The sequence below is a fragment of the Chelonia mydas genome, chromosome 17 (assembly GCF_015237465.2).
Source record: "Chelonia mydas isolate rCheMyd1 chromosome 17, rCheMyd1.pri.v2, whole genome shotgun sequence".
In the NCBI taxonomy this organism is placed as follows: Eukaryota; Metazoa; Chordata; order Testudines; family Cheloniidae; genus Chelonia; species Chelonia mydas.
Genome location: NC_051257.2, coordinates 1,242,196 through 1,261,536, shown reverse-complemented (window position 1 = coordinate 1,261,536; position 19,341 = coordinate 1,242,196). Strand labels below are relative to the sequence as shown.

The 19,341-nt window shown below is 41.0% G+C and overlaps 1 protein-coding gene across 3 annotated transcripts in view; it reads right to left on the bottom strand.

Moving 5' to 3' along the window:
• FOXN1 (forkhead box N1) overlaps nucleotides 1-19,050 on the bottom strand; it is a 54,372-nt gene extending 35,322 nt beyond the window's left edge. Inside the window, exons 1-2 of one of the 3 annotated variants that reach the window (XM_043530970.1) lie at nucleotides 18,706-18,832; nucleotides 2,626-2,710 (exon numbers count right to left, since the gene is read on the bottom strand). The gene's annotated coding sequence lies outside the window, so the exon portion shown is untranslated. Of the gene's footprint in view, nucleotides 1-2,625; nucleotides 2,711-18,705; nucleotides 18,936-18,960 lie in introns of those variants that run through there. The other 2 variants (XM_043530968.1, XM_043530969.1) reach the window with 2 other exon arrangements.
• Between the last annotated feature and the right edge of the window lie 291 nt (nucleotides 19,051-19,341).

The window sequence follows — 19,341 nt, the reverse complement described above, 5'->3', positions numbered from 1 at the left end:
CCACTACCGCTTCAAGCGGGGTGGGAGGCCATAGGTACAGGGGTGGGGTCAGGGGGAGCCCCATGTTGGTGGGCCTAAGGGCATAGATTGTCTTAATCTAGTTGTGCTTCCCACGCCCACCTATGTGTGTATTCAGGGAATTATTCCTTCAGACTAGCTCTAGTAGGCAGGCACAATATCCCCAAAAGTTCAGAACTACAGGAGCCCGGTTTACCTGCTCAGCCATTTTCTACATCTCTGATTCGCTCTCTCACTGAACCAAGTTCACAGATTCATACAGTTTAGCATCTCTCTCATTTTCACAAAATGTACTGAACTGAAGTCTGACCTTATGAATTTTGCTGGATGTTTGAAGTTTGATGATGTTCACCAGTTGTGCCAGAACTTTACTGTTCCTAAATACTACCAAAGCCTAACTGAGTAATTCTGAAACTAATAACTACTCTGTTCCGAGACACAATATTTCATTAACCTGGGGGGAAAGTTGAAAGAATTTCAGACAAAACAAAAAGTAAGAGTATTTTGTATTTTTCTCAACACATACGTTAGCTTAGAAATTTCAAGCCAAGGTTACACCGTACAAAAAAGCAAATATAAAAATAATTAAAAGTAGGAAAATACACAATTACACAAGCACCCTTAATTCTGTCCCTGTAGCAGTACCCAGAGCCTAATCAAAAATGCTGATGCACTTTTTATCCATCCATCACACAGGTTAATTAAGAGGACCATTTTTGTGGTCCCTGATGAAATAAACCTGTATGATGGATGGATAGGGTGTCACAGTTTTTAGTTGTTCTTAGGGTGGTGTTACAGTGGCCAAGTTGAGGTTGTTTGGTGAACCCTGGCTACATCTGCATATTTTGGAATGTTTCTAGCTATGCGTGTGTGTGTTTTTTGGAAAGCAGAAACTTAACTTGGAATTTTCTGGCTTTCTAACATTTGTGTTTTGAGGAAAAAAATACAACATTCGGTTCAGGGTTTTGTTTTTTTTTGCTTAAGTAAGTGATATTTTTAGGTAATGAATTTTTTTCCTGGGAATTTCCTTACGTTTTTTAAAATTCTTCAGTGACAAGAGACTTCAAATTTTGCAAGCTGTGCAGAAATTGGACCCAATCCTTCATAGATGGATTCCTGCTTCCATTTCCATTTATATTCCATTCACCATATTAGACTCCTTGCACCTTTTGTGGGTTTTCCTCTGTCACTCTTTCTAGTCCAAAACCACTTGCACCCCATGTGATTCCCTCCTAGTCTCTCCTCTCATCAGGTCATCCATATCTGGGCCACATAGACTTTGCAAAGCACCCATCAGGCGATACATTCCTGAAGAGAGCTTCAATCCCCAAGTCCTCCCCAACCATTTCTCTCTCTTTTTGGTCCTCTCTCTCCCTAACCCCCTTTTCCCCTTTATAGTATTCTAGAAAGTATGCTGATAAATTAAAAAACAAAACAAAACCAGGTTTCAGAGTAGCAGCCGTGTTAGTCTGTATTCGCAAAAAGAAAAGGAGGACTTGTGGCTCCTTAGAGACTGACCAATTTATTTGAGCATAAGCTTTTGTGAGCTACAGCTCACTTCATCGGATGCATTCAGTGGAAAATTCTGTAGCTCACGAAAGCTTATGCTCAAATAAATTTGTTAGTCTCTAAAAAGGTGCCACGAGTCCTCCTTTTCTTTTTGCGAAAACAAAACCAGTTTTCAACTCAATGTTCTTTGCAATGGGAGGGAAATAGAACTTTGCAACTGCTTTGATTCATCAGAGGATTGATTATTTCTTGTGCCTCAAGTTTATTTCCTACTCCCAAACACCTCTGCCTTCGCAGCAAGTTTTGTTAAACGTTTATCACCAATTACTTAGCAATCTCTGTGACAATATAGCTCTTTGGCATTTGCTTGTTATGTTTCAGAAAATGCACTGCTCTGAGATGTAGAACATACTCTGTGCAACATGATTAAAAGATTGTGGTTATTTTAATAGACACAGTATTAAACTATATAAGCAGTAAATATTAGCAAATATGTGTGTGATTCTCCCAAATCCAAGAAATGCCAGTCTTTGGGTTGCTGCGGCACTGTTTACTTGGCTACAGTGCACATCCTGTACGTTTTCTGGCATGTATTTAATGCCCTTTATTAAGCCACTTGTTTATCCAGAACTATGTTCAATGTGGGTGAGGAAACAATGGTGTCAGAACTTCAGCTTCAAATTTCTAGAGGTGGACTGGTCAATTCTATTGATGTGAAGAAGTCCCTAATAGATGTAGAGCCAGCACAGCTGGCTTATGCACTACCTTCCCTGTAGCACCCCAGAGTAGGGGCATGTCAAGGGAGGGGGAGTACAGGGAGGAGGAGTTTCCGGAGCATACTGCACTCCAGCAGTGCTGTGCTGGTGAAGAGTTCTTTGAGGATGATTGACATTGGTTAGAGCAGCCCCTGAGCTGCCCAAACCTTTAACAGGGCCAGGCAGAGAACCAGTGAGCTTTGCGATCTGTTTATGAAAAGCACTGCATAAGAGCTAGGTATTTATTTATTTATTCGTTACGTTAACAACTGGCTTTTGGATGGCCCCTCCTCTGTGCTTCACCTAATGTAAACTCAGCAAAACCAAAAATCCATCTCCTTACCTTTTTATAATTTTGACTGAGCAACTTGAACTTCGTCCTGGTGCAATTTTTTTGCCTTTCGTTTTGTAGGGTTTTTAAAAATAGCCTGGGAAGGTAGGCAAAGAAAAGGGAAAAAACAGTTTTTTCAGCATGTGTAGTGTACAAGCTCTGCCAGTTTTATCAGTACAGCTTGTAAATCTCTTAAACCAATCAGTGCATACTTACTTAACTGTGTGCCCACATGTGCAAAACTTCTTTGTGCAATTGCACATCTTTAGACTTAAAGCCATTTTTTTTACTGCGCATGTTCAGTATGCACAACTTTGTTAATTTTCCCCCGAAGCCAAGTACCGGCGCTAGTCCTCAGTGAGGGCTATGTTCATGCCGAAGTTTAAAACCATTTTTTCTATAGTACTTTTCAAAAAGCTGTTTGTTTTTATCTATTTATTTTTATATAGGAAAAGTGATTTATTTTTCATTCACCCAAAACTAAAAAAAGATAAAGGGACAGATTTTGGTCAAATTTTTTGAGGAAAATTTTATTTTAGAGTAGACACAACACATGGAAAATTTAAATAAAATGTGAATATATTGACAAAGTATGAGCATATGAATATAGGCTTATGATTGGAATTGATTTGCAGCCTTCATTAAAGTGCTATCAAGTAGTGTTATAATGTACATTTCTTTTATTCAAACTTAAATAAGGTAGAAAAAATATTATATTGCCTCTATATAAATCCATGTTACGCCCACATCTTGAATACCGTGTGCAGATCCAAAAAGATATTTTGGAATTGGAAAAGGTACAGAAAAGGCCAACAAAAATGAGTAGGGGTATGGAACGGCTGCCATATGAGGAGATATTAATAAGACCGAGACTTTTCAGCTTGGAAAAGAGATGAAGGGGGGATATGGTAGAGGTCTATAAAATCGTGACTGGCATGGAGAAAGTAAATAAGGAAATGTTATTTACTCCTTCTCATAACACAAGAACTAGGGGTCACCAAATGAATTAAGAGGCAGCAGGTTTAAAACAAACAAAAGGAAGTATTTCTTCACACAACACACAGTCAACCTGTGGAACTCTTTGCCAGAGGATGTTGTGAAGGCCAAGATTGTAACGGGGTTCAAAAAAGAACTAGATAAGTTCATGGAGGATAGATCTGTCAATGGCTATTAGCCAAGATGGGCAGAGATGCAAAACCATGCTGTGAAGTGTCTCTAAACTCTGTTTGCCAGAAGCTGGGAATGATTACAGGGGATGGATCACTTGATGATTACCTGTTCTGTTTATTCCCTCTGAAGCATCTGGCACTGGTCACTGTTGGAAGACAGGATACTGGGCTAGATGGACCATTGGTCTGACCCAGTATGGCCGTTCTTATGTTCTTAAATAAATTTATTTTTGAGATCCCCATCCATTGCTCAGCACTCTCCTATTCTGGAGATGCACAGATTTGTTCTGGTTTCAATGTGAGCCATGTGAGATTTCATTACTTTATACCATAGATTTGACCATGCTGTCAGACCCAACTCTAAATAGAGAATCTTTGAATGTTTCCCTTAGTGGGTATGTTTACCCTACAGCTGGGAGCATGTCTCCTAGTCCGAGTAGACAGACACACGCTACCTCTGCTTGAGCTAGTGCATTAAAAATAAGTGTGGACATGGGGGTAACATGGTTTAACTGCCCAAGTACAAGCCCGTTTGACCCGCTGGATCCATACTTGGGTGACTAGCCCTTGCACCGCTCCTGCTGCAACATGTCCATTGCTATTATTAGTACATTAGCTCCAGCACAGCTACCATCTGTCAGCCTGCCTGAGCTGGTAGGCAAACTTCCCGCCGAAGTGTAGCCATTCCCAGGATAACCATCTGAGCTGGCAGGTTTAAACAGTGCAACACAGATTTAGATACAATGTTGCATCTTCACTAGCATGAAGCTGACCGAATTCTCCAGCCCATTGGACAGGAGCAACATTTCTCCCTGCAGTGTGGCTGGTAGTGGCATTGTATGGGCAGGAGAAATACTGAAGAGACATCAGCACTGTCTTCCAGAGTAGCAGCCGTGTTAGTCTGTGTCCGCAAAAAGAAAAGGAGTACTTGTGGCACCTTAGAGACTATCTTGTGTCTGACAAGAATCAATGGACAGAAGCAGTGCATACGGTGGGGCTGAAAGCAGTTAGGATGGAAGGAGAAAAGCAGTAGGGAAGAGGCCTTGGTCCTGTGACGAGGCTGAGATGTGTGCACAGGGTAACGCAGAATGGGCTGGGAGCTAGAGGGTATAGTAACACACCTGATGTGTCTTCTGTTGAGGTGCTGCAAATGTGTACTATGAGACATAGCCAATGAATTCTCTATGAGAATAGGCAATATGATGTACCCAGTCCATCCCATAGGGGAAGGGCTCTCACAGAAAACATGAAGACATTGCTCCTTCAGCAGTCTCATAATCCTCTCCAGTTTTCTCCTCTCCCACAGGGAGTGAGTCACGCTCAGCTCCCTGTGGCTTGTGAGTTCATCTTGGGATCTTGTGCCATCTTTCTTTCTTTATGAGAAAGGTGTGTATAAAGATCCACCCTAATGATTTCTGTTGCTGACTGTGACAGCATGTTTTATGATGGGTGTGGTACATTCCCATTTTCTCTGTTGTGCATTTACAGTATTCACCTTCCAGCCCCACCCATGGCCACTCCCACCCTCCCACTGGGAATCGCCCACAGTGAGCTCTGTAATTACCTTTATTTGATCTAGGGAATGGATTTGGGAAGTTTATTGGTATGGCTGTAAGTTGAGTATGTAAAAAACGTGGGCAGCTGATTCACTGAGCAGTGACGTGTTCATGAAGAAGAGGAGAAGCCAGCAGAGACATAGACACTGAATTTCTCCCAGACAGGTTCTCAAGTTCCAGTGGCTGAGATTTTTTTTTTTTTTTTTTGAGCATTAGTTCTTGTCCTCTTTAAGATGCTGTCTTCAAGGCCTTGTCTACATTTGGGATTGGCCCCTATTGCAGCCGTTGGTGTAGCTCCATCATTACTAGTTCCAAGTGTGGACAGGCAAAGCTGCTATAAGCTGCAATTTACACTGGTGGTTTTACCTGTTTTTATAAGAGTTTTGTACGGGTGGCTGGCCACTGGAGGCTGAAATCCTCAGTGTAGACAAGGAATTGCATGTGGTTAGAACTGAAGAGATTCTGGCTCAAATTTCTAGTTTCTGTTGATAAAGCCCTTGAAAAAAGGTGACCCTTAAATACTTACTTCAACTTCCCAAGATCAAATGCCTTTCAGCATCCATTTAGCAACTAGAAACTAATCCAGCTGTCTCCCAGAAGCACACCATGGGGTTTGAAGGAATATAAGCTTCTGTCGCTTATCCCTAGAGATGCATGGAAAAATCTCCCACAAAGCACCAAAGGTGGAGGAACAGGTGCCATGGGAGGCACCAATTTATGTGGAAGAATAACCCCAACTATTAACAAGGCCCTTCCTATTCCCAAAGCTATTCTCCTTTCAGAAGGAAAAAGATATTATAATATAAATGCTAGGAGTTCTTTCAACTCTCATCAAGTGTCCACATTGTGCTGATGAGAGAAAGAGAGGGAGTGAGATCAAATAAACATGGGTTTGAAAAAACCCTAAATAATAATAAGGGAAAACAGACAAGGGTTAAAAACAAGGCTCTGACAGCACAGACCCTACTCCCCGCTCCTTTGCCTGTGCGCAGCCTGTTTAGGTAGTAAGCGCTGTGGGGAGGCAGCCAGCACACTTTCGACTGCTCTATTAACAATACTATACAATCGCTGTTCAGGAGACATTGGCTGCCCTTCGTTTTGTACCTTCTCTCTATAAGCCCCTGTGCTAAATAGCGTTACAGAAAGCAAGCAAAGAGACAAATATAAAGAGCAGAAATGGTATCCATTACACAGCAGACAGGTAAAATGTACTCAGACCTCAGTAAAAATACTTCCCACCCCCTCTCAATCACACTCACACCCAAGGAATAAATGAAGGCTTTCACGCTTACAGAAGTGCAAGTGCCATCTCTGTCTGTTCCAGGCTTGGAGATATTTCAGCCTTCTTAAGAACTTCTAAAATAATGAAATAAATACTCCCACCTTGAATGGTTTACTGCATGCCCAAAGGGATGGGTCTGCTTGCCAGAGTGACCTGTTCAGTCAAGTCATATAGCTGTAAATTCCAGAGCCCCATCACTGTCCTGCTGGGTCCACTTTCTGTTTGCTCTGTATCCAGACCATCTATCAGTTGATTCCTCATGGGTGAATTTTACCATTGTATTTGTAGTCTGTTATCAATAGATTCCCCTCTCCCAGTCCCACACTAAGGGTAACTAAAAATACCTCTTTATGATACAACATTTTCTTCAAAAGAAATACAAATATAACCCCATGGGATCCAGAGAGTTTGCAGTCAGGTCATGTTTCAGAAGGAGTCTCAGATTACGTCCCACTATGCATGTCATTCCCCAACTCTTCTCATTTATAGACAGGCCCCAGTGATTTTAGGAAAAAGAGAGCTCTCACAACTAAACAATTCCTTTTGGTGATGAGCCTGTCATATGCACAAATACATCATTGCACGAAAGGTGCAGGTATCTAATCCAGAAAGGAACAATCCTCCCGAACTTGAGAAAGTTGCAGATGCCTCTGAGCGAACAATCTCTGCTTCTGTTGGGGAGAATTAGGGAGCCAGGTGCCCGGAGTAGTATAACAAGATAATGCTTAGTGCTACTCTGAAACCAGCAGCAGAGCCCAGAACCACAGACAAGAAAATGACCCAATTCAACAAGTCTCTTAAAGTAAGTGGCATATCGCAAAACTTGAATTGCTCTCCCTGAGCTCAGTCTATACAACAGGAGGATGATTGCTCTGTACCCAATCTAGCAAAGCACGTGCTTTGCTGGATCAGGGATGGAGTGCTCAGTACTGTGCAGGATTAGCAAAGGGAGAACAGAAAATTTCAGGGAAAGTTTTTGTTACAATTCTCTTTCCTTCCAATTTTACTCTGGGAAAGCTCCCTTTCCAAAGCATAGTTATACTCTGAAAAGTGACTGTAGAAATGGTACCTTCCTGCTCAGCAGATCTCCCTAGGCATATTCAGAGAACTATAAGCTGATTTTAGTGATAAAAGCCATTTTGTACTATTTTTACTTCTATAGAGCCAACCCAGCTCCTGTGCATTAACAGAATTGTTTACAAAGGTCCAGTTACAGGGCCAATCTCTTACCCCAGTGTAAACAATAAAGCCCATGGAGTTACAAAGGTGTAGTTAACCATTAGAACAATTTACCAAGGATTGTGGTGGATTCTCCATCACTGAAAGTTTTAAATCGAGATTGGAGGTTTTTATAAAAGATCTGCTCTAGGAATTATTTTGGGGAAGTTCTGTGGCCTGTGCTACACAGACTAGATGATCGCAGTGGTTCCTTCTAGCTTTAGAATCTATTAATCTAGTTTATAATCAGAAGACAATAGGGTTGCACACATGTAACTGAGACCATGATTTGGCTGCAGAACATTACTGGAGATGGTGTGCATTCTCTTTGACTTTCTGATTCTAGTCTGAGTTTGCAGGGCGGGCAGCTAGAAAAAAAAATCTTTTAATGTGGGAGAACGTTTGATATGGAAATTATTGAACAATGACAAACGTCATTGCTGTTTCTAGCAATACTTCACACTAGGAGCTAGATCACTGGCCGCCCTTCTGGCTGCTTTGCTCTGCTTAGGCATCTAAGCACCATGTTTTGATGGTTATAATTACACATTATCATAGTTTGGTAGGCAAAGTGTTACACTCTTGCGTCCCCATCCTAATTCATGAAAATGTGGTGTAAGCCACTCCTCTACAAACTTGCACCTTTCTTTGCTATGCCATACAAATACCTGACTCTCAAGAATAATCTGCCCTTAGAGAAAAAAGTGTAGTATGGTACCAGTAAATAATGGTACCAGTAAATAATTCAATAAAGATTTACTGCTTCTAAGGCTAGGTTCCAGCTCCACTACCTTTCCAAAGTGGTTGCTGTATTGGTCAAAGCAGGTTTGTCTGTCTCCATGATTCATGATCTATGTCTATATTTAGCCTTTCCTGGGAAAGAAATTCATCTGATTCACAACAATCCTTATTGTGAAGGGAGTAAGACTCTAAAACCTAACAAGGGATTTACTTGCAGATAAGGTAAGGACTGTAGTACATTCAAATTTCACCTTTTTTTTAATGACTGAAAAGTCTTCATTTGTTTTAATTTTTAATTCCAAAGTGTTAAAATACTCTGAAATCATCAGAACAATACAATCTGATATTTTAGAGGAAGTCTTCAGAAATTCTCTTCACCACATCCCATTCTGTGCTGCCCTAATCACAGCTCACAGGTAGAATAACATTACATTCCAAACGTAGCCTCTTCGTCTGGGCTTGGCTGGGCCCTAAGATTTGTTTCATTTGGGCCCAAATGCAACTAGAACACAGACAGCAAATTGAGAATGGAAGTAGAAAAATTAGCATTTACAGTTGTCTTGATTATCTAAATGCCCAGTAAACATTTGTTCCTGGAACAAATGTTTGTTGAGTGTCTAGATTAGCATTTTCTATTCTGTTAATCTACTTGAGTAAAGTGGAAATCAATTAACTTGAGTTACAGCAGGACCAAAAACTCTGCTCTAGACCAGGCCAGGGAGTTTAGGTTGCTGTAATTTACACACTGAGGAGACAAAAGGTAGATGTTAAAACAGGGTACAGGCTACTTTAATTTACAGCTTCTTTCATCTTTCAGCACCTTAGTGTGTAAATTACACCAAACTCTTATAGACATAGATTGTGTGTGGGAACCTAACCCACAGATCGCCTCCGATTTTCGCTCCTTAGTATAAGGACATTCTTGATTTTAGTTTACATCTTTTGTTATTTTGATGAAAATTTGTGTATAGGCACTCTTATTTTGGATTAAAAATTCTATTTCAATTTAGCCTAAATTGGCAAAACGATAAATCAAAGTAGAACACCCTTAATCTGATGTGAGTGTCTGTTCAGGCTTGGACCATAATTACAAAAGATGTGAATTAAAACCAATTGATTTATTTCACTGACAGTGACAGTTTGTGTTTAGACAGGTCCTAAGGGAGTCTAAACATCAGTGGGGAATTGATTGGAAAGAAATATAAGGACTTGTCTACACTATAACAGTTTGCTGGCATAGCTATACCGGCAAATCCTCCTAATATAGCTGTAGCATAAATTACACCCGTTTAGACCCCTGTCTAGAGTTTCTTGGACTTGCTTAAACTCACCTGCAAATTTGGTTCAGAGTCTGGGAAGGAGGGGCGCTAATTCCTCTAAATATAAAGATCTGCTGATGAGGAGGGTAACCACTTCCTTCCATTAGAGAAACCGAAAGTCTGTGTGGGAATCCATTTGAGTCAGGGAGTCGGAGGGGGAATGTGTGTGCCCAACACTGACAAAGAGCCTGAGCAAAGGAGCCCCTCAAATAGCCCAGCCTTAATAAATAAATGCAAAAAATATATGGGAATAAGGAAATGGAGCAAAAAGAACAGTGGTTTTTGTAGAGCAAGGAGTACCTGTGAACCAAAAGGTGTTCTGTAGCAGGGGCTCACTGCTGAGAAAGGTGAGATGATTTGGACCTATTCTCATAACTATATAAATAGCTCATCTATTGAGTCCAAAGTAACCAATGCCATTTGAAAGGATATGAAGTAATGGTATTATGGACACCAAAGAAGTGAGCAGCAACATATGTATCTTCAGCAGTTACTTTATAAATTACTGTTTCTTCACATTTTCAAAATATTAAAAGGCTTCACAGCACAGGAGCTAAATAAATGTTGTTTGGATGGATTAATATTAAAGTGTGGTTGATTCATTCGTTCGTTTATTTGAGATGTTAATTCAAGATGGTCACAAAAGCATCAGATGTTACCCATGCCCATTTCTAGAAGTAATATTCCAATTACACTCATTTTAACAATTTTTTTTTAATTTTAAAAAGATGCTTTGTGCTGGAAGCCCTGCAGAATTCAAACGGGAATTGCATGTGGAGTAGCTGGTTTTCTAATGGAAACATGAATTAGGGTGACCAGATGTCCCGATTTTATAGGGACAGTCCCGATTTTTGGTTCTTTTTCTCCCATAGGCACCTATTACCCCCCACCTCCTGTCCCGATTTTTGACACTTGCTATCTGGTCGGCCTACATGAACATGAACTCTAAATCACAGCTTTGGCGCTATGATCCTGTGTGAATCCTATAGCAGTGTTAACTACTGCCCCAAAAGACACCAAAGAGAATTGGGGGAGGAGGGAGTAATTTTCTGGAAATTCCCATACAGACATTCATTATACAGTTCTTGTTGATTTGACCATTCTCTGTTTGTTGAAGCCAAAAGGTCAGATATTGTTTAGGGTTTGGATACTGTGCAGATCTCCTGGGAAATGAACCATTTGTTTGGAGGACAGACGGGAGATGAGTATTGCTGAGGTAAACCAAAACTAGTTTATCTTCCCTTTGGAGCACGATGTGATGCACCATTTAAAAAAAGAAAAGATTTTAACATCAGAAATAAGGAAATGAAAGCTGAAGCCTGGCCTAAGTACTTATTTATTAAGATGTCAATCAAAGTAGGATCCTGAGCAGAGGGATTACTCAGGTGTTCAGTTTTCATTTGCAGAACAATGCCCTGCCATGAGCAAGTGGGCTTAGTAACTGGTTTTATTTTAGACTTTCCTGTTTTAATTCAGGGATAAATACCCTTTGATTTAATGTTTCACTCGGTAGAACTCAGAACTTTAATATATGGTGCCCAGTGGTTATGGTATGAGGGACGTGCATTTTATTGTCAGACCAAAAATCCAAGCTATTCTTTCAGGCTCTGTGATGGGATTGGCTAAGTGACTAGCTGGCTGACTATCTCATATTGCTCACTACATTCTTTATGACTTGTGGTCTGGCAGAGCTGGCAAAAATGGGGGGAAGGAAATGGAAAATCAGAAGGAGAATAAAGGTTAAAAAATATGAAGAACTAAATTAACTCCTGTAAGAGAAACCTAAACCCACTTGTATTATGAAAACATTGGTGCCTGCTTGAACCCTAAATATGTCACACGTACTTCCTATTCCAGTGAACGCATCCATTCTGATTTGCTTAATTAGCCTGAAGGAAATGGAAACCTGTCTCTCTCTGCCTTGGAATATCCCACATTGTTTCTCTCTAACCACTAGTCCTTCTTGAAGCCTTTCCTTTTTTCTTTTCTTCCTAAGTGCTGTGTGACCAGCTATCACCATTTTACCCTAAGTCTCGCACAATGTCACGTTTTTCAAAAAAAGCCCCAGCTCCTGAAATCATGTAAATAAGTGCGAAACTCAGCTTTCATTTTAAAAATAAAGCACGCTTCTAGTCCTCATGCTTGTGGAGGAAAGCTTGAAACCTGAACCCAAAATGACTAAAAAAAAACAGAAGGAAAATTAAAAGAACCCCACATTTATTCATTTTTCAAATGCTCATGATTTCTGAACACTGCAACTGCCAATACTACAATGTTAAATTCAAGCCGCTCACTCCACTCCAGCTCCAGTGTTTATTTCAGCCTACACCCTATTTCACTCTTCACACTTTTAAACATCTCTCCTAAATGCTCCTTTTGTTGACTTCCCACAATCTGAACTTCACCCCACTTCTGTGCTTGGAACTTCTAATACCTTCTTAAAACCCACTTTTTCTGTGAAGCCTTCCAGCTACAGATTCTCAGCCCACTCTCATGGCACATAGGGGGTGGAATCTGACTTGATTTTCCTTGCTGAGGATTTCCCCTGCATAGGGGAGTCCCTGGCTGAGCAGGCATTGGGGTCAAGGATAAAGTTGCATATTGTTGTTAGCTAGTGGAGGTTAAAGCAAGGTCCGTTTTCTGTGCTGCAGATGGGCAGAGCTTCAGGAAGCCATAACCAGCTTCCTGGTGCTGCCCCACTCGCTGCAGAAATTTGGCATGGTAGAGAATCTATCCAATGTACTTCTCTGGCCCCTATCACCATCATATCTGAGCACCTTAACATCTTCAATGTATGTATCCACACAACTTCCCGGTGAGCTATAGAGTACTAGTATCCCCATTTTACAGAGAGGCTAAGGGACTTGCCCAAGGTCATAAAGGATGTCACTGGTGAAGCAGGGAATTGAATCCAGGCCTCCCAAGTCCCAGCTTAGTGGCCTAGCCACTGGACAATCCTTCCCCTCTACACTCTGCTACTCTTTGTTTGTCCCTCTGGTATCCTATCTCTTGCTTTGCTCTGCATTGTGTGACCCATGCCTGTAGATAGCAAACTTTTTGGAGCAAGGGCTGTATTCTTGTTTGGCATATCCTATCTGCTGTATGGTGTCATGTAGACTTATGCTCGGCTTGTCTACACAGGGACACTCGGAAAAGTTAAACAAATTAACTAAAGGTGTGAAGTTAATGCACATAAACTAAAGCAGATTAAACATGGTGTAGGTAGTCTCATTCAGAAGTAAAGTGGTCTTAGTTTGCTGTAGCTTAATGCCAAGGATTTCATGTGCTTCAGTTTATGCGCATTAACTTCACTCCCTGTGTAGAAAAGCCCTACATAACCCCTGAGTGCTGTAGTTAAACTGAGCAAACCTCTGGTTTAGATGCAGCTAGGACAACAGAAGAATACTCTGTTGACCTAGCTACCACCACTTGCGGAAGTAGATTACCTACACGAAAGGAAAACCCCCTTCCATCAATGTAGGAAGTGTCTCTGCTACAGTATATGCTACTTTAGTGCCCAGAGCATAGACATGACCTTAGCCATGCTGTTACTAGGTTAAAACCACACGAAGATCCCAAGCACTTGTCCTGGAATCCCATAACTCCTACAAATTCATAATGAAGGCTGCTGTGTTCCATGTGATAGGTATCTCCAAATTTGTCCCACTCAGACTTTGCCTCTATCCCCCCACTAAAGAAACAAATGAAAAAGAATTCTATGGGAAAAGCAAGGTGTGCTGAGACCTTTGCCTGTCATACTGACCAATACTGCCTCATTGTTTCCTTGTGTTCCCCCTTCTACCTGTATCCATCTTTGTCTCTGAGCTTATATTTAGATTGTAAACTCTTTGAGGCAGAGATTGTGATTGTACAATGCCTAGCACAATGGGGGCCTGGTCCATAGCTTGAGCTCCTAGGTGCTATGATACTACTACTAATAATAAATAAAAGGTTTACATCTATTTTAACTTTTAACCCAGATTTTCAAAAGTAGCTGCTGATTTTGGGTGCTTTAATTTTTATGTGCCCAACTTTAAGACACTTTTGGGCCTGATTTTCAGAAGTGCTGAGCTCCTTTGACTCCAGTTAACTTAAATAAGAGAAGTTAATGCTCAACACCCCTGAAGATTAGGCCCAACCTGTTCCAAATTGGGCTTCCAACATGACAGGATATTTTTGAAAATGTTGGCCTTAGTATTTAAGCTCCTGTTGCAATAATTTGAAAGGCTCTCACAAAGAGATCAGAAGATAATATTTCTTGGACATCACCAAAACAAAATTCAAGTATCTGGGTAATTGACTTCAGAGTGACTCCCCCCTCTGTCAGTTCAGGGGCTCTCCAGCTGCTCAGCCTTCCAAAGAACCTTAGCCCACTGCTCCTATATTCCTAAAGGGGGAACTAGGGTATATATTCAATTGATTAATGGCCTTAAATTACAGTAGACAACTAACTGGGAAATGCCAAGCCAAAGTGTGAGGAATTCTGGGATACTACATGACCCTGTCCCATGATTTTATGCATTAAAGAGCACATGTGCCCTGTTTCCCAATGGGAAAGTATGAACAGTATTACAGTAATAAAATTAGTTTAACTTGCAATAACATGGTTATGCATTTTAAACCCAGTTAAGTTAAATCATAGGAAACAGTAGAGAGATTTGCACACTTCCTCAGATGTTTTTCTAACCTTGTGGAAAAACAAGAGTTGTCAAGATAAATTTTATTTTGAGAATGAGTTATTTTGATGATAGTGTTAACAGGGCTTAACTCTCCCGAACTCTAAGAAATATATTACTTCCCCTAGTTGTATGCCCTTGTTGAAGAGAGTCCTGAGTCTGAGGGAGCTCTTTGCCCATAGGGGAAAACTTCTTGTAATGATTTGACCTCAGAGAATGGTATGGGGTTGTCAGCCCAGCATGAGAGAGAAAGATTTTGATTGAGGAGCCATGAGGCTCCCTCTCTCCTCTGGTGTTTGCACTGTTTCTTTCTGGAAGTCTTGTTCATGAATGGAGGTCAGTGCCTAGCCGTTTAATTAGCCCAGATGGGACAATAGTAAATGATTTCTTTCAATGGATTACTTACATTCCTGGAAGAACAGGTTCCTGTCTAATATTTCTGGCATTCTACCATTTGCCCAGAGAGGGGAATGTTGCAGGGACCTGCCCTGGCAGACCTGCTGAACCAGCAGCTAGAGTTTTCAGGGCAGGGATATTTACCCCATTCCAGGAGGAAAGCAAGGGATAAGTGTGGAAGTAGTAAGCTGACACTAGCTAGGCTCCTTTGAGAGACTGTGACAAGCTGGTGAGGCAGCAGTACAGAGGGAAACTGGATCAAAATGATAGCATGTTAAACTTCATTACCAGGCTCTGATGAGACCTCACCCTAGTATGCTGTATTCATTTTTGGGCACTTCACTGCCAGAAGGATAATAACACTTTGCACTGCAAGAGCCTTGTCTCATCCAAGCAATTTAAAATGTTTTACATACATTAATTAAACCTCATCAAGGGCTATAGAGGGATCACTTTCCCAACCACTTTAATAGCACTCAGCAATATTCAACAACATTTTAAGACAGGAAGTGAAGAATGCAGTATTCAGCTCTGCTTAGGAAATGTAGGTAAATGGAACATATTTACATTCATATTATTTTATTCCAAATCTTTATATACTGCAAAAGGTGTGTTAGGTGCTTTCTGGGCAGGTAAGTAGATATGGTCCTTGCTCTCAAAGGGTTACATTCTAAATAGAAACAGGGTATAGAAAGGTTTTATATATCTTAGTAATATTTGTATTTCTGTAAATGCTGATTCAAGGGAGAACTAGTGTATACAGGCTTCTTGGGGAAGACTGTGTTTTCAGGTAGCTAGAGGGCCTGATAGACTGAGTCACATCAGGGGTTCTAGGCTTAGAGGGAAACATGGAAGAAGCTACTGACAGTGTGAAAGAGGTGACTGGGATGCTTAGTCATGCAGCTTGGGCAGTGCAAGAGGGGAGCAAACAGAGGTGAGAGCAAAGAGGTAGGTGGGCTAAGTTGTACAAGGCCCTTTAGTCAAAGACAAGGAACTTTGTTGGTGTGGGTAAGGGGAGGCTAGTGAGGAGGGGAGTTGAGGAGCAGTCAATCATTATTGGGAAAGCAGACGAGATAGATGACCTGACTTTAAAATTGACCAGGACACCATGGTTAATTCTTCTATTCTTATGAAAAGTGTCATGGTATTTAATAATCACAACTGATCAACAACTTTGTTTTACATCTGATCTGCTGTGCAAGCAGCACAGTGCCCCTGAGCACCATGCTAGGGTATTGGTTCAAGCCTGATTCAGAGGAAAGAGTACCACCTACTGAATCATCAGCATCACTTCCTCCAGTAGCCAAGTGCTTATAGTTGTTCATTGGTGGTTTCCCATCTAAGTACTCTGACCCTTTTCAAGCCTGCTTAGCTTGTGAGAACTGACAGTTTGCTCTATACACATTAACTATATAATGGAAACACCTTGGAAGATGTGGCCCTGGGTATGCCTAAAGGTAGGTATGTCACTAATCTGCATTATCTCCATAATTAATCTCTCTGTATTTCAAGGTAATTCTTTGCAAGGTTCAAGAGATCAGGGAGGGGTGTTTAACCCAAACCATGAGGCTCAGGGTCTCTGGTTAACAGCTCAGAACATGGCCACAAAAGAGTAAATTCCGACCTGCTGAGGAGTTGCCTCCTTTTGCTATTTTTGTGGCTCTCACTCAAATGCTAAATGTCAAGCACTATTTTATCTGTGCTCCTCTCCCAAACAGGAGCCTTCCTGACTCCCATTACCTATGGAGCTCAGACAGACACCACCTGAGAATCACTTGTGCTGTTCAGAACTTGAAGCCCTTGATATTAAAGGTCTGGCTGTAGTCATCTGGAACCCTGTGGTTACAGATGTCCCAACTCTCAGAAGCTCTCTCAGTGAATGGGTTCTAAGGTGAGTGTAGCCTTCATTATCTTGTGTACCGTGTGAGGGGTTCTGTTTCAAAGCTTTCTGGGGGCCTTGTGTGACTTTAAGCCCTGCAGCATTGCTTGTCTCCCTGTCTCTCTGCCTCCTAACAACCTGTGAGAGCTGGGTTATAGGAGTTGTTCTTGAAAGTCGTCCCATTTTCCAGTCGCTCTCCCAGGTTCACAGCACAAGGTTTCTTGTTAATCTTTGATTTCTAGGAGCCTTAAACTATTATATTTTCTTGTTTCTGTTTTCACACTGTAGCTGTTTCAAAATAGTATAACATATCGCTTCCTGGGGCCTCCTCTCAATTTGTCTCCTCCTAAATATTGGGGTGTATCTGAACAGCAACCATATTATCTTGGAGAAAACCTGCGACTGTAATGAAGGGAACTGAATGACATTGCCTTATCTAGTTGTCTCTTGTCCACTGTTTTCTTCCTTCAGCCCTGTGTTTTACAATAATGATTCAGTGTTTTATTCTGTTCTGTTCAGGTTCTTATACCGTGCCAATCATTATGGTATCTGGGCACCTGCATATACTCTTCTGTGCATTCAACTGGCTGCTAGCTGAGTAAAAAGTATGTGGATCTGATTATCTGTCTAGCAACCTGGGGTTCCTCTAGGTGTATGTTCAATGATAAGTGCTCATTGTACAAACTAGCACCATCTCACGCTATACATTATCAGCTATGGATCAGCATAGACACTGATATTACAAGGTTCTCTCTTTCTTCATATTAATGCACCACATGGAGCATGTTAATTAATCCTGCCCATGTCCACCTCTTGTCATCTGGATGTAAAGTAAATGAAAGTGAGGTAGCTATTGACTCACATGGCACCTGGAAGCACCTGTTTGTACAGTTCACCAGATGGTTGAGAGCAAGGTGCATAAACCTACACCCTAAGAGCTGCCTGAGCATTTCCACTCCAGATATTTAAATACTTTTTTCTCTTTCACACTCTTAGTATATTAAAAATAAAATAGAGTTTGACCCAGTTCATCCCAGTTTATACCAATATTCAGATTAGAAAATGTGTGATTAGGATAAATCAAACCAAAGTGTTTGTACAGTAAATTCTGTTTCAAACAAGTTTTAATCTGATGTCACATCTGTCGCTTAGGAGGGTCAGAGATGACTGATGGCTGATTGTGACAGATAAGTTTGATAACTACTCTCCTTTGTAACACAAATGGTTCTCTTTGTGATAGTCTGAAATTGAGGAATAGATTAGACAGCTACATATTTAATATGTGCTTTAGAGAAACAGAAAAAACTTTCAACTTGCAGCCACCATATAAGTAATTTTTCTCAGTTAATCTAAGGTGTCCATCCTGAAGTCTGTGTGTCTGTCTGAATCCCATTATAGGCAGAACGCCTTTCAGTGCAGCAGCAAATCTGAGAAAAAGTTCACAGCTACCACCCAAAATTTGTAAAATACAGAAGGCAAAACCAGTGACTTAAACCAAAACAGGGGTCACAATATTTGCTTCAAAACATTTTGCTTTCCTTGTTTTTAACTTACCATTGGAGATGTAATTTAAATAAATCCCATTCTAATACTACAAGGCATGAGAGTTACTCATTTTATTTTCTTGTGAATGCTTCCCATATTCTGTCCTTTGAATATTAATATTTATTATTACTTTTCAAGTAATGGTAAATCCCCCTGGATTTTCCCTGTAACAATGCAGCAATTGGCAACCTAGGAGTTGGTACAGATGCCAAGGACAGCTAAGGGCTTGTTTGTATGTCACTATTTCCCTTAAACATTAGCCACCAACACTCCTTGTTCCCAGTAAAAGAAAAATAGAACTCTGAGCTTACCTGGTGTCTACTTGACTCTTTCCCCCTCTTAATGCTCCCCATTCACAGCTGACAAGAGCCTAAACTGAGCTGGAGGGGAAAGGGATATAAATGCTGACCTTCCACCTGACTCAGCCTGGAGTTCTTCAGAGTTAGCCTCAGAGACTTCAGATTAAATAGAAGACCCAAGATGAGAGAGTTCTGCGCCCCCTTCCCTTTGGCTTTCACGGGTGAATTCTAAAAAGCTGTATGAAATTGACAGAGGTTTCCTCTTACCTTTCTACTGAAGCAAAACAGCGTGCTGCTGCTCCAGGATGGGATTAGGTCATGCAAACAGCCTTGTAGGAGAGAGTGGAGGCTCAGTAGTGCCGAGACTCCCAAAGGCTGGAAAGATCTGATCTTACATCAGGTGAGGGAAGGCAGCTGGCTAGGCAAGCCAACAATTATGATATCAGCTCCTCTTAGCCTGAGGCAATCCTGCATTTAATAAGAATACTAAAATGACTAAGCTGCAGGTTTTTTCCCTCGTTCTGCAGAGACTCTTGGTAATTCTTGAGAGAAGTTGGACAGGTATTGAACTCTGACGGTCTGGAGATTGCAATTTTCCCCCTCCGCTTCTTTGCTTTTCTTTCGGTTTGAAATGCCCACCTCTTACTT